Source organism: Thunnus albacares, chromosome 11, assembly GCF_914725855.1.
Source record: "Thunnus albacares chromosome 11, fThuAlb1.1, whole genome shotgun sequence".
Taxonomy (NCBI): Eukaryota; Metazoa; Chordata; class Actinopteri; order Scombriformes; family Scombridae; genus Thunnus; species Thunnus albacares.
Genome location: NC_058116.1, coordinates 21,768,172 through 21,780,692, shown reverse-complemented (window position 1 = coordinate 21,780,692; position 12,521 = coordinate 21,768,172). Strand labels below are relative to the sequence as shown.

The following is a 12,521-nucleotide window of genomic DNA, read 5'->3' as shown; positions in this document are numbered from 1 at the left end:
TTTCTCACCATAAAGGAAAAGAGCCTCTTGTAAAGTATTCAGTGCCATTTGGTTGAATTTGAAATCCTGGTAGACTGGATCCTTGCACACAGCCTCCTCTGAGCTTTTTTTTTTTACAGAAACAACAGAAGCTCACTACAGCAGTGATGTTTGATTTCAGCTTTGATGGTGCAACACTGTGGTAAAATTACAAATAAATATACTCAGACTCTGAAATGAAATGTAAATGTTGCCTGACTGTATCAGTGCACATGAGTGTAGTTTTTTCTTGCAGAGACAAGGCAAGGCGGGTAAGAATAGGTCCTGGGGCTTCAGACCTGTAAGCTCTTTGAATAATCCAGCAGGAGCTGAGATCCTTCTCATTAAGAAAAACCTTTATTGATTTCTCAATCTTTTGAAAATCATTGGCCCTAAGCTGATTGTTACAACTGAAAGTTCCCACATAATTTAGATGAACAGTAGACAGGCTGTGTAATTCAGTTCTCCTGAGGACCCTGGCAGGACTACATAGAACAATATTTTTACAGCCAAAAAAGGAAGAAATGAATGAATGAAACAAGTGACCATAAATGAGGAAATACATAGTCGCTAGTAAAATACAAATGCATTATTTTACTCAATCAGTCTCAATACTGTACATTACACTACACTACTACACTCTAATGTATTGTTAAAATGATGTAGTATTATCACGTTTTTCTCCCTAGAGATACAGATATTTAACTTTCCAAACTATGTGGATTCCCTAGTCAAAAACGCAAAATAAAAAACTTTAATAAAGGTGTGTTTTGGTTTTTTTTTTTTTTTTTAGAAATGAGCAGACCTTTGATGCACACTACAGCCCCATCTGGGATGAGCTCTCCCTTGTACGTAAGAATAAAGCAGCTCTTTGCCTGTTTAGGCTGTAAGAAAGAACAATAACTTCTGATAGAGGAATCCCAGCATTTTCAAGACCTTCTACAAAAAAATTATTCTAATCTCAAAGATGAAAAATGAAAACCCTTGAGAGAAGATCTTACTTCTTCAGCAGACTAAAGCTGACACTGGATGAGCACAGTGTCTCGCTGTCGTGTTTTAATGCAGATGCTTATGGGAGTCAAAATAAATCCAATTTAATAGCTCTGTTTTGGAGGATATCAGCATTCTGAAGCTATAACAGGGCTTTATATAATCACTCGAACAAAATTTGAGAGGCATACTCAAGAGTTCAGGTGGCAAAAGCTATAAAATGCAAAATTTCACTTGTGCAATTATATTCTAAAATAAATTCCCTCAACACATAAACTAGTTATATGCAATCTGCAACAGGGCAGCAACTCTAATGTAATGAAATAAAACAAACCACACACGGTGCAATGCAAATCACTGCTGTGACCGCACAGTGATGTGTTGCGAGGGTGTTTGCAATGGGAAACAGTTAACATCCAGTCCTTATTATATGTGATTACTCCTATCATTTTATCACACATAATTGGATATCAGAGACATACAGGGAACTGATTGCTACCTTCTGTTGTAGAGAAAACCCCTTACAGGCTTACATGGTGATTGTTAACTCCGATTACCATCTCATGTTCTATTCTGAGTGCACTGCTTTTCAACACACTGCAAGTTATGGGTGAACGTGTAGCATCCTGTTAAAAGGGCAAGTGTGGCAGTTTAAAGGGGATTTTCTTTGAGCAGTCACTTTAAAGGGTTAAATAAAGAGAATTAAAGAGTTAAATTGTGCCATTAGCTGCAGTGTTTCAGTGCTTTATTCTGCTCTCCAAGACACTGATGAAGGTCAAGCTTAAATGGCTCCAGCTCTCTGTTTGAGCCAGAGACTCCCAGCTTAGCCACAGTTCTGGGAACTGGCTCCCACAAAAGATTTATCCCACAATGCTGCTGGCCTAGATAGACACACCAAACACACAATAGGGTGGCTATGCATAATTTAGAGCACATCTTCCCTACATTGACAAGTCCAAAATTAAAAGGGAGCTTGTCAGCCAAATTAAGTATTCAAATATATCATGTCTGTGGTCTGGGGAAGTTAAATCAATATTTGCCAACATGAAAGTAATACTCAGACTTGTGACATAAAGCCCGGAGCTGCTTCATAGATGCTGAATTTGAGACAGATGTGGAAGGCTTAGTCATTTAAACCCAACTTCACCAAATACGTCCTCATAACACAACACGTTTCATCTTCCAACTGAAGTTTGTGTTGTTAGATTCGAAGATGTTGTTAACTTCAAAGCATTGTGATACAGATTGGTACAGTCCCTCGGTTTTCCCTAGAGTCAAACAGACATTAGGAGGATATATTCAGAGGTGAGGCATCTTAAGTTTGAGATTTTCTTTCTTCTTTCTAAAGTGATTTTCATTTCCAGTTAAGTAACAACGCATAAGCCATCTTAGCCATGCAAGGATGTCAAATCCTCACGCTTGGTGTCCCGGTTACATCCCTTTTGAACATACGCTCTTTCAAGTGAAATTAATCAATCTCTTTATCACTTGGGCAGTGTCATTACCCAACCACAGAGTGAGAAATGAAAGTGCTAATCGCACAGCAAGTGAGGCTTTTGTGTGGGAAGGCCGAGTTTTCCTCCTCAAGCTGCTTTGCAAATGCATTTTCAATTGAATTTGTGAAGCGAGTGAAGGATGAATCGTGAGATTACCTCAAATTCCATTTATAAGAGAGTGACGTACAACATCAGCTTTCAATACGGTTTTCCAGCCGTGACTCACTCTAAAATATTAGCTAAAATCTATACAAGGTGATACTGAGTAAATGTTTGTGTATAAAATATTGCACATGCTAAGTCTAAATAAAGTAACATACTATATGTATTAGTGACATATACTATAAAGAACACTTCTATACTATGACTCTATACATTTAGACTCAACATTCACAGAACAATACACAGCATGCTGCTCAATGAAACCATGTCAGCTAGACGTAACTGGGCCATAAATCCACAGCAGAACATACTGCTTCATGATTATTTACTGTGCACCAATATCTTATTAACTGTGTCATGTTACCACAGCATACACATCATTATGGTAACAATCCAAGGCCTGTTTGTCATGACAGGGCTAAGGATGGATAGTTTGTCAAAAAAAAAGGTATTATTATGCTAACCACCCACATGTACAGGCCTACTGGCTTGATGATGTCTAATAGCAGCCCAAGGTTTATGCTCCCCAACAATTTGTGTCAGAAAGAAGAGGATTACTTTTCCCACAGAACAGGTGGCACTGAAAATAAATGTAGTGGTACAGTATTTTTCTCCAATAATGAGAAGTAGTAATGACTGTCTGACTCTGGTGTGTCTGGAGTACTGGAGTGTGTGTGGAACACTCACAAATGCAGCATATCCAACTTTATGAATCTTAACTGGTTCAGAGGTCTATCTTGTTAAATCCTCACACTTGAACAGAAAGAAAAATGAACATATTTTATAGAATACCATTGAAGCAACCCCGACAAATGTTGAGCAATTAGGTGTAATTGTGTATCTCAGTGTGTGGAATCCTTATTGACTACATTCAATAATTATGATTTTGCTCCAGAGAAAGAGATTTGCCCTGGATGAGGAGCATTTGAATAGTCATAAAGCTGCATCGATTAACACATTTATAATGAAGAAGAATTATTGAACATTTTACCTGTTTTCCATGAGAAATGATGGTCCTTAGGAAACACAATGTCTGGTTGGACTGGAATGGAAAAGAGAGACAAGAGGAAGAAGAGGCTGAGGTAGTTCCCAGCTCGCCGTGTCCAGGCAATGACCCCAAAGTCATCTTTCAGAGTCATAGTCCAGCCCATTGCTTCCTCTCTTACTCCTGTGGGGAGAGCATACAATTCATGAGTAACTCACTCATAAATATGGCCAAAGATGTGGGCTGGGGGAACCAGAGGATAAGATTATACATTGTGTGAAGCTAAAGTCTCAGACACTGCAGGCTGCTGCAGAAAGTGTCCCACTGAAACCTCCAGCCCAGAAACATGACATTCAGTGTCACCTTCCAAAGTGCACCACACTGTTTCACACATGAATCATAAATCCAGCAGACAAGTGTGATACCATGCCTGCTTTTCCCCCCAAATAGAACAAAAATAATTAGTCAGAGAGGCTTGAACATCCTTGCCTCCCAAGGTAGAAGTGGAAACATGTATTGAAAGAAAGGGAGACTTTAATCTTGGAGTAATACAGGGTATTAGTACCTTTTTATTGCAGCTCATTTATTCCTATCTCCTGCTACTGTGATTCATGTCCTAAGAGTGTTAGGGATTAGTCCTGGATTCACTAGGCCTCTAATTGTGTTGCACCAACAGCAAAATTAATGAATACAGAACTGAATCTGTAACACCTGATGCTTTGAGAGACTGACGTTATGGTGTTCATGACTGCGGTGATTCATTTTCCAAAAACAAATTTGGTTGCACTGTAGCACTTGGGTATTGTGAGATTTGTTATTATTGATTTATCATCCCACAGAGCTCTCCCTGCAGTTCTTTGTCATTTTGCATTCATGAAACTAAAACTTGATACACAGCTAAACTTGTAATTGTACCACATAATTTGGCATAAAATTAAATATAATTGCACAAATTGTGTGTGTGTTTGTGTGTGTGTGTGAAAGTTGTTCCAACGAAAAGAAAAAGCAACTGAAGATGTAAAAAAGTTTATAAGAACTCAAAGATACTCTGAGGCACACACAGAGGTTGTACTATATCATTGATACAGTACACTAATTTATGTGCCCACACAAACAAGTAACCTGAATACAAAAGGAAAATCAAATAATGAACTTTGTGAGAGTTTATTTTGACATTTTTGATTTCGACATCCAAATGTAATTATCATGAAACGGATGGCTACTATGGTATTGTTCTCACAGAAGAATCAATATATTTACGGCATCATGTAAAAATACATTTTTAGTTTAATTACCTTTTATCACTGCACTGATCACTGCAACACAGTGGGTTTACTGCATTTCGTCCTGATAACAACATATCATAGAGAGTATCTGATGGTAGATTAACTACAGAGAGGCAGCAGGCATTTGAGATTTAAGATTATTTACACATGGTGTGTCTATGAAATGCGCTGGGTACTCAGTTATTTTTGCCTGATTTCATTCAGGGAAATTAGATTTTTACTTTGCTGCTTTAGCTATGTTTTGGTGGAGGCAAAATTTGTTTAATGAGAAAGAATTGTGAGGGTGGAGGTGGCTTGGTGCCCAGAGGTGGGATCGCCAGATGCCCTGTTTTTGATGGACTATCTGATTTTGCTCAAGGTTTGATGTGTTATTCTGTATTCAAAAGTGTTTGGGTCTTTTTGTCAAAGGGTCTTTTTTAAATCAGCGCAAATACAAATTCAGGGTTTGACATTTCAATATACAACTCTTGTTTGTATCTGTCCTTGGTATCACTCTCCATTCTGTCCAGAGTGTGAAACTGCAGCATGGGTTTTGCATATTCATGCATACACATGCATATAATTTGAAATCTGTCAACCCAAAGAATAGAGCTAAAGTTAACTGTTCTCCATCTATAGGACTCACCCCCTTGGAATAGAATATATGCACTTTTTTTTTTATTAACACTGCCTTTGTCTCACATTTTTTGTTGGCCAGAGAATGTATTCTATTTGGATGAATGAGCAGAGTAGTCTTACACAGCCATATGCCAATTAGACACCTCTGGTTGCTGATTACTGGCCAACCTCTCGGGCTTCTCTGCTCTGGAAGCCATACCTGACTGCACCCAGATTACATCCTCCCTCTAGCTAGTCTAATTTGACTATTCATAGGACAAGCAGCGCTCTCCATCGGCTGACAGAACATCTCATACCTGATTGGAAAACATGGTCTTGAACATAAACAAGCAATGAAAACAAGCATGACCCCAAGGCATCTCAGTATTGTTTTTCAAAGTACAGAAAGACAGACATTTGAGATTACCATAGTGTTAGATATGGTTTGCAAAAATGGGATGATTGAATAGGCTGATTTTCTTCAAGCCTATCAGTTTGAAGAGTTAGTGGCAATGGAGCTCATACAGCTCAGGCTTGGGCTGCTCCTGTCTATGTCTGTCAGTAGAGGAGGAATACAAGCTATCCTGAAAATCTTAAAAAAGAAAAGCTCTTAAGCTGCTAAATATCTGGGTCAAAGGAATCATGCCAGGCTTTCAGTGGCCACAGAAAACCTGGCAAACAGTAGCGTGGCTCAGATGCTGCTGTGCATCCTATTAGATCTGATGGAATGCAATCTGCTTCTCTGTCTCTTGTGGTCCTTGTTTGGGGCTCACTCGCTGGATTCAGAGACTAAGGACCCTGCAGCTATCATAAGGGAACAGATGAGCAACACTCCACCGCCTTCTCTTTCACAGGTGGTCACAATAATTAATGTTTGATTAGATCTTTCCAAATGAATGGTAAAAGCTAATTCAGTATGCCAAGGCTCTGAACAATCACCATGTGATGCTCCAGCCTTTTTAAATAAGCCAAAGAGACAGTTCTGTCTGGAGTGGAAACAAAGGCATTTGATCCCAGCCCGTTTACCAGAGATGCCATCCTCTTCCCTGGATTTACACACAATTATGTAGCCAACCAGCTCATTCTCTCTTCACATTCTTAAATCCCTGCCCATATCCCTATGCTCTTCTTTGTGTACTGCATCCAATATATTCAGGTTAATACAGCTGCAAGTGTTTTCTCCATGTTGTGGTGCATGTAATTGTTTTTGATTGGGTTTGGCAATATAAAAACAGAAATCCATCCTCATCCAAACAAGCAGATTTTTGCAGATGTTTTCATTGGCAGGAATCACCATGGCAGCAATCAAAGAATCAGAAATGCAACTCAGTATAGTTTTTTATTTTAAATTCCTTTGATCACAGGCTTGTGGGTGCAGCTGCTCTCATCTGCCACTGTATAGACTGATATTTGAGAATATTGCTGCCCATCTCTATTTTGTTCTTGAATTCTTTTGACACAGAAAAAAAAATCTACTCAGATGATGACAGCTCCGTAACATACTATGTATCTGTTATTTCATCATGACTGTGCCACAAATGGGTACTGCTGATTGGAAAAGGATTGAGAAGAAATATACTTTTCAGCCAACATTTCATGGCAATGCATGAAGTATTGTACCCTATATGTACTGTGCAAAGTGGAATGAGAGGGTATGGAGGTTGGAGTGGTGGATGGGTATGTATCGAGCTCACCTTTCATGCAGACCGGAGTTGCATCCTGTCATAGACCTGTAATTTACATTCACCTTTATATTAATTGTAACCCCAATCTTTCCCCAACCATAACCAAGTGTTTTAGTTGCCTAACCCTAATCCCAATTTTACCATAATCTCTTTTGCATAGCCACACATTCCCTAAACCTAACAGTTGCCATGCACAGATTTTGTAGAAAGCGAGAATTTTAAAAACGTTGGCATGGAACTTCATCCAGAACTTTACAGAATCATTCAATACTATCTACCAATAGGGTTGGAGAAAGATACAACAAAGCCATATAACTGCAACTTTAGAATAAGAAGAAATGAATGGTTAAATGTCCTCTTAATCAACTCCCCAAATGCAAGCACACCTAGATAGACTGTATCTGACACTGCACGATTTATAATATACACTGTACCTGAGCAAGATGACTGCCAGTCATCCCTTTGGGTGATCTTGTTGGTGCGGTGGGAAACACTTTTTACTAGTCTTTCTGTAGAAGACAGCAGGAGCAGGGCAGAGGAGGCCTCCAAAGACGTTAAGTCTGACAGGCACGGTAAATCAGCTGTGCCAGGCCTTCCGCCTGAAGCATCATGCAGTGGCTTAATCCTGTGTGAATCAATGTGTAGAGGGCTGGGACTATGTCACACCTCCAGCAGCACTGAGTGGTATTAACTCCCTGGCGCTGGCTCTGTCAAGTTCCCACCCACTGATGTTCCTACTGGGGTTGGAACTGGAGTCAACACAGCTACAGGGTCTGAGGTAGGGAGACAAAAAGAGAGAAGAAAAAAGCAACACTGATATAAACATCTGATACTACAGCATGGTAAAATGTGACACTTTACACAATGACATTGATATTTCTCTCATGATGCATTGTTGATAGCTATCTTGCAACGTAGATGTGTGGAAAAGCAAGAGCAAAATGTCATTGTGTCAATTCAAAGAGGCGTCATAAAGATGCATGACCTGAAAGCAGCGTCATTTCATTTATTTTCAGTACGCAATCACTACATGCTGGTCCAAAGGTATGACTTTGCTCTGATTTATAGTCTGTTCATGTGTTCTGTCATAGTCATTCTACTGTTCATCTTAGCAGAAAGATGTTAGAGAAAGTTTCTGTGCATATAATATGTTTCCCAAATGTAGACTTGCTGCATTTATACAGGGGAAGAGCAACGCCATTTATGCATCGTATTACCACAGGGCTGGCTGTTGTTTGTGAATTTTACATAAAACTGAAAGGCTTACAGTGATGATTTGTCATTGCCTGTGTCACATTCTGACAGTGATATCAAAGACAAGAGTGCAGTCCAAAAGTTGCAGCTTAGGTTTCTGCTCTCCTATGACATTCAGTGATTACCTGTCAACCCTCCAGCCAAGTCTGTTCTGAGAGCTCATCCACAGGAAACTCTGATTCTATTAACACCTTCTGCCCTTGTCTACCATCCACTCCCAATGCCTTCCTCATTGGCCACAGCTCTAAGCTCTACTCCCTTATTGACCTTCCTGGCCATGCTCCTGAAAACCCAGATCCCAGCGACCCAGACCTTATTTCCCAAGGCTTTTAAGTGCTTTGCCTAGCTATTCCATTGTGGCTCAAATGAGCCTGTCTCTTCTGGCTGGCAACTAACTAAATAAAAGTCAACAAATAGGATGGAAGAAAGGTGTTCCTGGAGCAAAATCAATTGCAAACATGCACTTTCAGGTAGGGTCAAAGAACTAATTTAATCTTTATTCAATCTCAACTTTCAACTTCTATTACAGTCAAAGTGCGTGCAGTACCTCTTACAGTTTTCTCACCTCTCTTGGATTTTTGCATCAAGTTGATAAGGTAGTGATTGCTGTTGTGTTTTAATGAACAGACAACTTCTAAAAAATCCGAATAAACTGTTTGAACATAGGTTTTCTATGTTTTTCCAGGAATGCTAAAAACCCAAAAACACAATATCTGGAAATAATCACACAAATGTTGCAACTTTAAAAAGGACAACAATATTTAGTTATGCTAGCAACGTAGCTCTGTCAATGTCTGTCTGTTTGGCAACAAGTCCGTCATTTTAGTCCAGACTGAAATATCTCAACTACTAGCCTATTGGATAAAATTGGTACAGACATTCATGTAACACTCAAGATGACTCGTGAAAACTTTGTCAATCCCTTAATTTTTCATCTAGTGCCATCGTCTGACTGTAATTGTAAGTTTTTCCCAATACTTTAGTGAATGACCAAATAACTGAAAAACTAATGACTTTGTCTTTAGTGCTGACTAGGAAATAGTTAGCACACACTAACACACAAAACTAAGATGGAGAACACGGTAAACATTTTTTTCCTGCTGAACGTCAGCATGTGAACATTGTCACTGTGAACATGTTAGCATGCTGATGTTAGCATTTAGCTTAAAACGCTGCTGTGCGTAAGTCCTCAGCCGCACAGCTTCTAACATAGTTGTGGACTCTAGTCTTGTTTAATTATACCTACTAAATAAGCAGAAGGTAATTTCATGAATATGTATTTCACAGGGCTACCAACTTTTCATTATCAGTCATGAATTTGTTTTTTACTGTGTGAGAAAATGGATGTGTGGCGTGAGAGCGTGTGAAAAGTGTCAAATGCATGAATCTCACAGTCAGCGCGTGAGAGTTGACAGTCCTGATTTCATTTTTAAAAGAGTAAAGCAGTTTATATGCTAGGTTAATTTATGCTACCATATCCAATTGACACTAGGTGCAGTCTCTTCAGGCCTACCCTCCACAGCTGTCTCTGCTCCACTCCACAGAATTCAGCACAAAGACAGAAGTGTCTGCAAACCTCTGATGTGACAACAATCCAACCTAAACCTGCCCCATGCTTTTTACCTTTCTTCAGGAGCTGGTTACCTCACCTGGCCTGGCACCACCCTCCGCCGTCACACAGCCAAAAGCCCTCCTGACATGACTACACCCCTTTCTTTCTTCATCACATGCATTGGTTCTCTTTAATATCCATCCCAGACAGTGCATTTAGCCATGTACCCAGTCTCTGTGATGTGTCTAGTCTGCCAGCGTTTCATCGTCTAACTGCATATGTATTGAATGCTGCCTTCATCATGTTTACATCGTGTTTATCATGTTCACAAGAAAAATCCATATGAACACCCCCATCTTGTGGTAATTCACAACTTCGGATGTGGAAATTTTCTCAAAGCTCCAAGTTCATGAGTTGTGACATGTTAATGACATTTTCAGAAATGGCGGAGGCCATGAAAGTTCATTTTTTCAGTGGATGGTAAGTTAATGTATTGTAATTTTAGTTGTATAGAGTTTTTCTCAGTAATTTTATGATATGTCTGAAGAAATTGTTGATATTTCCAATGGCCTCATCTTTTTCCTCTGTCATTATGCCTTTGTATTTCCTGCATTACGTTACCCAGTCAGTATCTAGCTGAATTGTTAGCGTTGGTGGCATCTAGACACCTGTTGCCTAGCAGCAGTGTTCTTACGACTTAACCACTTGAACGTCAAGCATATACAAGACTTCCCAGGTCATAACCATGAGCTCACAAGTTCCATTTGAATGCAGCAGTAGTTGCAAGACATTTAGTCTAATCTTTTTTTTTTTTTAACCTCTGAAAGATAAAAAAAAATTGAGATATCCGCAAGTTGGTACAAAGCTGCCTGACAAAATCTCAACATTGCCCAGCTTGGATTTTTATGTTGAATAGATGCTGACAGCCAAAGAAAACTGTATAAATACAGCACCAAAGTAGAAGTTGAGATTTCATCCAGAGCTGCTACCTGCATCATTTTGAAAGATCAAGACCTAGATATCTTGCAGATATCAGTAAACCAGCTATATATGATATTGTCACATAATACTGTCAATATTATGGAAATGTTCTGATCATATGGGTGGATGTTTAACCTGACCATCTCCTGCACCTTACCATCTGTCAAATTATTTTTATCCGCCATCTCTTACAATCCGTTTTTTTATTCAAAACATTATTTTTGGAGCTACAGTAAGACCTTGATCAGAACAGGAATCCTCATTCATATAATCTGAATGTGTCTCCAAAGAAACTCAGTTTTTCATGAATAGGCTTGGCAGCATAGACTCAAACCCCCATATCATAAAACACTTTCTACCCCTGTACCTCAGCAGACAAACATCAAACTCAGCCACGATGCTTTGCCAATAATCACATCACTACAACAAGCCATATATTTTCCAATGCCTCCAGAAATTGAAAATCATCTTCCTAGACTGTATAGATGCTGTATGTGGCTGTATCTGAAAGGGAGAGGTATCTACTCTGCCAGCACCTCAAACAGTCTGGCAGCCCAAGCAGCTGCTCCTGAAGCCAGGGTTGTGAACTCAATCAGCTGTATGTTTATCATTGTGGCACTGAACATATACTACGGCTCTTTCTGCTAGCCGCCATGCGCTGTATGTGCAGTGGTATGGCTAGTTAAGCAAGCTGACAGGGTCACAGCATTGATAACAGCAGGAGAGAAATTTAACTCAGCCATGCCCACCCAGCCTCACCGCACAAAGATCTGTTAAATGATACCATCCATCTACTCCTCAGTATCTTCTTTTTTCTCACAAAATTGGGAAATTGGTTTTAAATCATTTTAATCTCAACATTTTGCATTTTTCTTTGCCCGAACGTCTGAATTCCTATAAAAAATAGCTCTGGGTTAGAAATTGTATCATTGAATTAGTCGGCCCGGAAGCACATGCTTCTTTAGAAGATTGCTGAATTACACTGATTAATTACAAAGCAAATATGATCAGACAGGGTAAATTTGAAAAAAAAGTGGCACCAGAATGTTTAAAAATGGACAAGCTGCAGAGAATCTCTTAATCAAATTAGTTACGTCAAATACTATTACAGAGAGGAAATCTTTATTTCAGTACCTTTAAGTATATTTTCCATTTGACTCACAACTAGTCCTAACTCATCTGAATAACAATATTTCCTGGGAAGTGATTAACATTTGATGAAAGGAAAAATCAAACCAAGCAAAACCGAAGCCTGCAGCTATTTTAACATACAAAATCTCCTACTACGCTGCTCAAAATCAAATGTCGGATTCAGAATAAGAATCATTGCTCTGTGATTGATGCAGCTCAGTCTCACATGTTTATCAGAATCAGGGGCAGGCGCACATTATAAAAGAAGAATGTATGTGCCTAAATGTTAACATTATGTTTAACAAAGAAGGCCATCATGCATCAAAGCTGCTTTAGGCATGTTAAAGGTGTTTAATTTTATAGCTAAATATTCATGCACCATTT

The 12,521-nt window shown here is 39.1% G+C and overlaps 1 long non-coding RNA gene across 2 annotated transcripts; it reads right to left on the bottom strand.

Moving 5' to 3' along the window:
* Window positions 1–420: 420 nt before the first annotated feature.
* LOC122992751 lies at window positions 421–10,492 on the bottom strand. 2 transcript variants are annotated; one of them, XR_006406124.1, is made up of 5 exons: window positions 10,123–10,492; window positions 7,654–7,992; window positions 7,229–7,264; window positions 3,658–3,834; window positions 421–2,276 (listed from the first exon to the last, which is right to left on the bottom strand). It is a non-coding gene; the product is annotated as an uncharacterized LOC122992751 (long non-coding RNA). The 2 variants fall into 2 exon arrangements; XR_006406123.1 differs by lacking the exon at window positions 7,229–7,264.
* Window positions 10,493–12,521: the final 2,029 nt, after the last annotated feature.